This window comes from Giraffa tippelskirchi, chromosome 1 (genome assembly GCF_054371585.1).
Source record: "Giraffa tippelskirchi isolate mGirTip1 chromosome 1, T2T-mGirTip1v1.2.pri, whole genome shotgun sequence".
NCBI lineage: Eukaryota > Metazoa > Chordata > Mammalia > Artiodactyla > Giraffidae > Giraffa > Giraffa tippelskirchi.
In genome coordinates, this window is record NC_137275.1 from 150,866,408 (window position 1) to 150,873,261 (window position 6,854).

At 39.1% G+C, this 6,854-nt stretch overlaps 1 protein-coding gene across 1 annotated transcript in view; it reads left to right on the plus strand.

Moving 5' to 3' along the window:
• Positions 1-5,632, plus strand: part of MPDZ (multiple PDZ domain crumbs cell polarity complex component) — a 212,908-nt gene extending 207,276 nt beyond the window's left edge. Inside the window, exons 53-56 of the mRNA XM_081570360.1 lie at positions 2,212-2,312; positions 3,240-3,410; positions 4,864-4,940; positions 5,475-5,632. The gene's annotated coding sequence lies outside the window, so the exon portion shown is untranslated. The remainder of the gene's footprint in view (positions 1-2,211; positions 2,313-3,239; positions 3,411-4,863; positions 4,941-5,474) is intronic.
• The last annotated feature ends 1,222 nt before the right edge of the window (positions 5,633-6,854 follow it).

A 6,854-nucleotide genomic window follows, 5' to 3' on the forward strand; every position in this document is an offset into this window, starting at 1 on the left:
TGTTTCCATGGCTATTGTGAATAATTTATAATAAACATGGGAATATATCTCTTCTAGACCCTGATTTCAATCCCCTTGAATATATACCCAGAAGTAATTCTATTTGTAATTTTTTGAGTATCCTCACACTGTTTTCCATAGTAGCTACACCACTTTCTGTTCCCACCAACAGAGTACAATTGTTTTCTTTTCTCCACATCCTCACTAATGCTTGTTGTCTTTTGAGTTTTTTGATAATAGCCATCCTTCTCCAAAAAATACATACAAATGGCCAACAGGTACATAAAAAGCTGCTCAGCATCATTGATCATCAGGGAAATGCAAGTCAAATCCACAGTGGACATCATCACCATAGCTTTGGACCAAGACTTCAAGCTTTCCGGGAAGTCCCAGCCAATGTCTGAGCATGTGGTAGCAAGGGAATTCTAGAACCTGACCATTTTGGCAGGACATGGTTAGTCAGTTTTCCATCTGTAGTTCCTGTTTGGGCTGTTGGAGAATTTGCTTTTGGCAACGTCGCCCCATCCTGCCCCCTCCCTGCTTTCCTTCCACAAGGGCCAGATCAACACTGTCACCTGATGCCTTTCCTCACCCCCACCTGCTTCCTGCTCCTTCCGTCCCTGATGGACACCATCACCCCTTCTCCCTTGTTAAACATCTTGTCCCCAAATTCCCTTTTCATGTCTGCTTCCAGGAAACACAGTTCCTTAAGTTATTTCCATTTTATTCTGCTCTGTGCTTGCTTGTAATATTGAGTGTCTCCCATCCTTTTAGGGATGTTTTTAGATTCTCTGGCAGTAGAATCCCACATATTTCTACACACAACTTACTGAAATCTACATTGCTAAGGCTTATGTTATCAAGAAATCAAAGATGATATATTCATGTCCTCATACCCTGAAGTCTTCCTTTTTTGCTAATAACCACAAATGTTTTCTTTTTCTTTTTTTATTATTTATATTTTGATTGTAGGATAATTACTTTACAATATTGGGATGATTTTTGCCTTACTTTAACATGTATCAGATATAGGTATATACGTATGTCCCCTTCCTCTTGTACCCCCCTCCCACCTCTCTCCCCAGGCTGTCACAGAGCCCTGGCTTTGGGTTTCCAGTGTCATACAGCAAACTCCCACTGACCATCTGTTTTACATACGGTAATATGTGTGTTTCAATGCTATTCTCTCAAATCATCCCACACTCTCCTTCCCTTACCATGTCCAAAAGTTCATTTTCTATGTCTGTTTCTCCTTTGCTGCCCTGCTCACAGATCGCCAGTACTATCTTCCTAGATGCCATACACATGTGTTAATACATGATTTTGTCTTTTTCTGACTTACTTCACTCTGTATAATAGGCTCTAGGTTCATCTTCCTCATTAGAACTGACTCAAATGGATTCCTTTTTATAGCTGAGTAATATTCCATTGTGTATATGTACCACAACTTCCTTATCCATTCATCTGTTGATATCTAGGTTGCTTCCATGTCCTAGCTATTGTAAATAGTGCTGCAGTGAACACTGGAGTATATATATATATATACATCTTTCAGTTATGATAACCAAAAATTTTTAACATTATATAAATCAAGTAACTCTAGAGTTGTAGCCACTTTGCCCAGCTGTGCTTTTTTATAGATGCTGTGATTTAGTTGAGAGCCAGAGTAATTGATTCATCTCAACTTGCAAAAGTTATAGAAAAAATTTCCATCATAAGTGAATTGTCTTCACTTTCATGACATTTCTAATCAGAAAGGATTGATTCTAATCCTAGACTACTCCTTTACTAATTTTGTTCAATTACTTGCTAATGTCTTTAACATTATTTTACTCATCTAAGGCTTGATAGACTGGCTGTATGTATGTGATGAGTGCCTTCTCCTTGGGGATATATATTCCATATATACTGGGGGAAGCTCTTTGCTAATGCCTAGATTAACAAGGAATGAGGTGATTGTAGAAAGACCATTAATTAATATGTATTTAAGTATTTAATTTTATTAATCTAGGCCATCAAGTTAACAGAGTGCAATATCAAAAGACATAAAAATGCTAATTAATAAAGAAAAATTAACTTTGATAATTTTTGGAATTTTTTGAAAGTATCTTTTTTATCCCTTGTTCTATCCATGGCTCCTCACCTTCCTCCTTCTTTATCCATGTGACTACTGCTCTGATTGTCTGTTATTTGATCAACAATTAACACCAGGGAACTGAATATAGGATTTCCCAGGAAGCCATTATTAGCCTCCTTTCCTGCAGACATTGTGGTGCTTCTTGAGAAGAGAAACTCAGATTAGCTACCAAAAGGTAAGATAGAACTGGGGGGGGTGCCTACTCAGACTTGGGTAGGAGGCAAGGAGGGTGGCAGTTTACAACAATTATACTTTATAGTCCTGAAAGGATTAAACACATACACACCCAGTTAATTTGACCCCAGGAGGCATGTAAGCGATTTTCTTCCCCTAAGTAATTCTGTCAAATGTATCCATGTTTTCATTAACTGCTGAAATAATTTTTTCTATTCATTGAAGGGTTATACTGTACTTTTTTGTGTTAATAAGTATTTATCCTCTTACTTTATACTATTACAATCATTAACTGCGGTGTATAAATGTGCTCGTTATTACTGTCTAACTTTTGTTGAAAAAAAGCACAATAAAGGAGTGAAGGTGAAAAAAACATTACATAAAAAGCATGCAGCCAGAGTTTCCTGCCAAGTAGCAGGGTACTGAATTCATGACATTTAGTTTCTGTGCCCAACAGCTATGTCCTGTGGTTTTATTGAAAGAGAATACTGATCAGTCCAGGGAACATAATATTCTTGAGAATTGCACATCTTGGATTTGAAGAAAATGAGAAATTGGAGGGAAAATATCCTTGAGGTTCTTTCTCTCTCTCCTTCCTTCCTTCACTACCCTCCACTCATTCTTTCTCTTTCTTGTTTTTTTTTTTTTAAATTGGAGTATAATTGCTTTACAATGTTGTGTTAATTTCTGCTGCACGACAGCATGAATCAGCTACAAGTATACATGTATACCCTCCCTCGTGAGCCTCCCTCCCATGCATCCTGCATCCCACCCCTCTCAATTGCGTCCAACTCTCTGCGACCCTGTGGACTGCAGCACGCCAGGCCTCCCTGTCCATCACCGACTCCCGGCGTTTATTCACACCCACCCCCTCTAGGTCATCACAGAATGCTAATCTGAGCTTCTTGTTCTTTTTTTTCTTTTTAAGGAAACAATTTAAGACACTGTAACTGTGCACCAGGAAGGCATCAGATGTAATATACAGATAAGATAAAGTAGCTTCCTCTCAGAAGTATCCATTTGGAAAGTTGGTTACCATACAGAAAAAAAATGTACAACGTTAAGAACTAACCATAAGGAAAAGTGAAATTACATGCTGGTAAGTGATACAAAAAGAATAAGCATTAAGGAGGAACAAATGCATGTATACATGGCTCAGTTACTTAAAAAAAGTCTCATAGCTGTCAAAGCACTTCAGGGATGTTGTGGATAAGCAATGTCTTGAATATGACTTTTTTTTTGTACACAATATTTTAAAGGAAACAAAATCTGGGGATTTTGCAAGTGCAGCCTTTTCACTATGCAGTATGTTAATGCGTCAGATTGGTTGTGCTGTTGAACAGCTTGAGGGAATGGCAGTATTTTAATAATATTATGTGGTAACCTGGCCTTTATGAATCAGCTTTATTTACCTGCAAGATGGTATTAGCTTAAGTACAGAAATGTAACTTCTATAGATATGTATCCTCATTTGATTTTTTATTTGTATTAACAAAGTAGCATCAATGTCTTTTTTTAAGGAGAGGAATCAGATTTGGAGGTGAGGAATGATGATTATTGAAGATAAAAACAGCTGTGACTCTGTAGTTGTGAGGGTTGAATGTTGACTCCAGTTAATTCTTATCATTTTATATTTTTTTGCCATGAGAAGGCTGACTCAATTTCTTGCTAGTTACAACTGAAAGGCAACAATAATGGAGCATCATGGAAGTATATCTGCTGTCCTGTTTCTTTGTCTTGAGTTATTCTAAAATCTGTCTCACACACATTATTTAAAGAAGGGCCATTGGGACAGATGGAGAAACTGAAGCACAGAAAGCTTAGCTCTGAGCTGTGGTTAGCTCTAAGCTGCACTTATTTATGCTTCGTGCAGAGTGTATTAAAAAAAAATCTACATGTTTTTACTCCATTTTAGTGTTTTCTTCTCTGCATCAAATGATTTCTGTATATGTTGATTGGTTTTAAAAATGCCTTCTTCTGAATGTCTGCGGGAAGGTGACAGTCCTGGCTACCACACGCCCACTCTCAACAGCATCCGCTGCAGGAGCACTGTTGTCAGTCTTGTCCACTGCGATGAATTATACATAACTGGAGGGTTAGTTCTTGGCATGGAAAAAGTGTGACATGTTAGATTAAAATTAAATATTGAGCAGACTTCTTCCTAGAGACGTGAATCAAAGAAAGATGCTTCTTTTTCACCAGTGAGTCTGGAAGCTTCCTGTTGTGAGTCTTTGCAAAAGGACTCACAAAGGAATGACTGTCGCAACATGGCACCGAATGCAGAGGGCATCATGCCCCGCTCCGTCCTCCACTGCAGGTCGGTGCTATAAGGAGGCCCTAGCAGCTCTTGGAAAGGACTTGGTGATCTCAATCTTTCTGTAACTCTGCTGCTCTTTCCTTGCGCCCTTTATGGCCTTTGTTTGAGTGGGGCCTGCACTGAACCCATAGATCCGTTAGGGGCAATTCTAAAGCAAATTGCAACAATAATGATGTCAGCCATGAAACTCAGAGGAAAACACCCCAAAGGATTCCCTTTTCCCCGCCTCACCCAGGAAAGCCCAGTGAGCAAGCCCAGAAAACAGCAGAAGCCTGCTGAGAGAAGATGGAGGACCCACTCAGAGCCACTCAGGTGGGTCTGGCAAGGGAAGAGAGGAAATGCAACAGCTATTGAGCAAAACAACCAATCTTCTCTGGAAATATCACCTACAAATTTAACTTGCACTTGTTGGTCAATTTCCTTATCAATTCCTTCCCCCCCCCTTTTTTTTTTTTTGGTCACACACTAGAAGAGAATCAATATACCATCCCTGCTTTTCCAAGCAGAGTAAACCACGCACCAAAAAAGAGGTTATTTAGAATATGCCTGTTACAAACTTGACCCTCCCAAATGAATCCAGTATTTTCATGACCCTGGACTAAAATTTCTTAGGCCCTTCTGATATGGTAGCTGACATTAAGGTCTGCAACTTGGCTAAGGATGTCCTAGGTCATTTCTTTCGCAAGGATGGGCTTGCATCTGGGTGTTTATATCTCTGCAGACTAGAGGTTCCTTGGCAGATATTGGACTGCCATCTCTGATGGTGTTCCAGTGCCCCCTGAGGGCTTCTAAGTGTAATAAAAGCAAACGAAAATGTGATTTCATATGAAATAATTCACTATGCAGGAACAAAGCTGAATATGGGACTCAAAGGATCTCTGGAGTAAAGATTAACTGCCAGTCATCAGGAAACCTAAAGTCATTTGAAATAAGAGGTGCCACAAGCCAACAGATAGAAGCCATAAACACATACAATATTAATAAAGCAATTACAGTAAGTGCTATAACGTTCTGCTTAGCAAATCTCTTGCCACTTCAAGAAACATCTGTCTCCGCCACTAGAAATTACTGTTAAAAAAACTGAACCAAACAAAACAAGCTGTGCTTTGTGTTTCAGCTTTTCATTCAGTATCCTGATCAGCCAGTCCACTGCCAAAGATTCAATACCAATTTCATAGCCTATTCCCTGGGTTGGGTTTCCAACCAGTGTAGCCAATTGTACTTATCGTAACCAGAGGAGCAATTAGCTGATGCACTGCATTGTGCAAACTGCCTGGATCCAATCACGCATAATATCTCAGGAGGGTGGGGAGGCAATTCAAGTGACCAGATGAATCCTTATTTAACAGCAACTGGCTTGAGCCTTAGCGTCCCCAAATCCTGAAAGTTGTTGACTCATTATACATTTTAAAAAGCAAAATTTCATGTTTAATTACAGGGCACAGTTACTTTGATGCTGGTCAATAAAATTCAGACATGGCTGCTAGTGGGAGGAGTCATGGCGATGAATGCCCACCTTTTCAGAAAACCAGCCTGACCTGGGTTCTGTTCCCTGTTTGAACAGGAACGACACAGATTCTCTGAAAGTTTCCTTTTCCATATTTTAAAATAGGAAATTCAATTCCTTCTCATCTCACAGGGAATTCAAACAGAAACTTTTCATGAAAATGCAGTGTATGGTATAGAGAGCTATAACAGGCTAAAGATTTCCCAGTACACAAGCTGTGGAACATTTTATCCTGGAACAGTTAACAGTTTCTTAGAAAATAATTGAGAAGAAAGGCAACATCCCTAAGTAATCACTGACTCTTCTGTTGAAAAGAGACACAACAACAAGGTTGTGTGATTCAAGAAAGTGGGAATGAAGTTTTGCTTCAATTAGGTAGAAGATAAAGGCTGTAATGGTTTCTTATATGGAAAGTTATGACAGAAGATAAAACTTCACATGTCTGCTAGTTGGGGTTGTAGATCTGGGTGAGCAGTTGGGTTAAGAACCGTTCACTCCAGTATTTAAACTAGAACCCTTCAAGTTTATGTAGGTTTCTTTTTCACATTTATCACAAAGTCCTGATTTAATGGATCACCAAATCCCTCTTCTTGTTATCTATGTCATAAAATGGGCTTCCTCTTATTCTCCTCACTCACTTTGTTCAGACTGTCTCCATTTTTGTCTAGACTTCAGTGACCTGCTGAACAATCTTTCTGCCTGTGGTCTCCTGTTCCTTT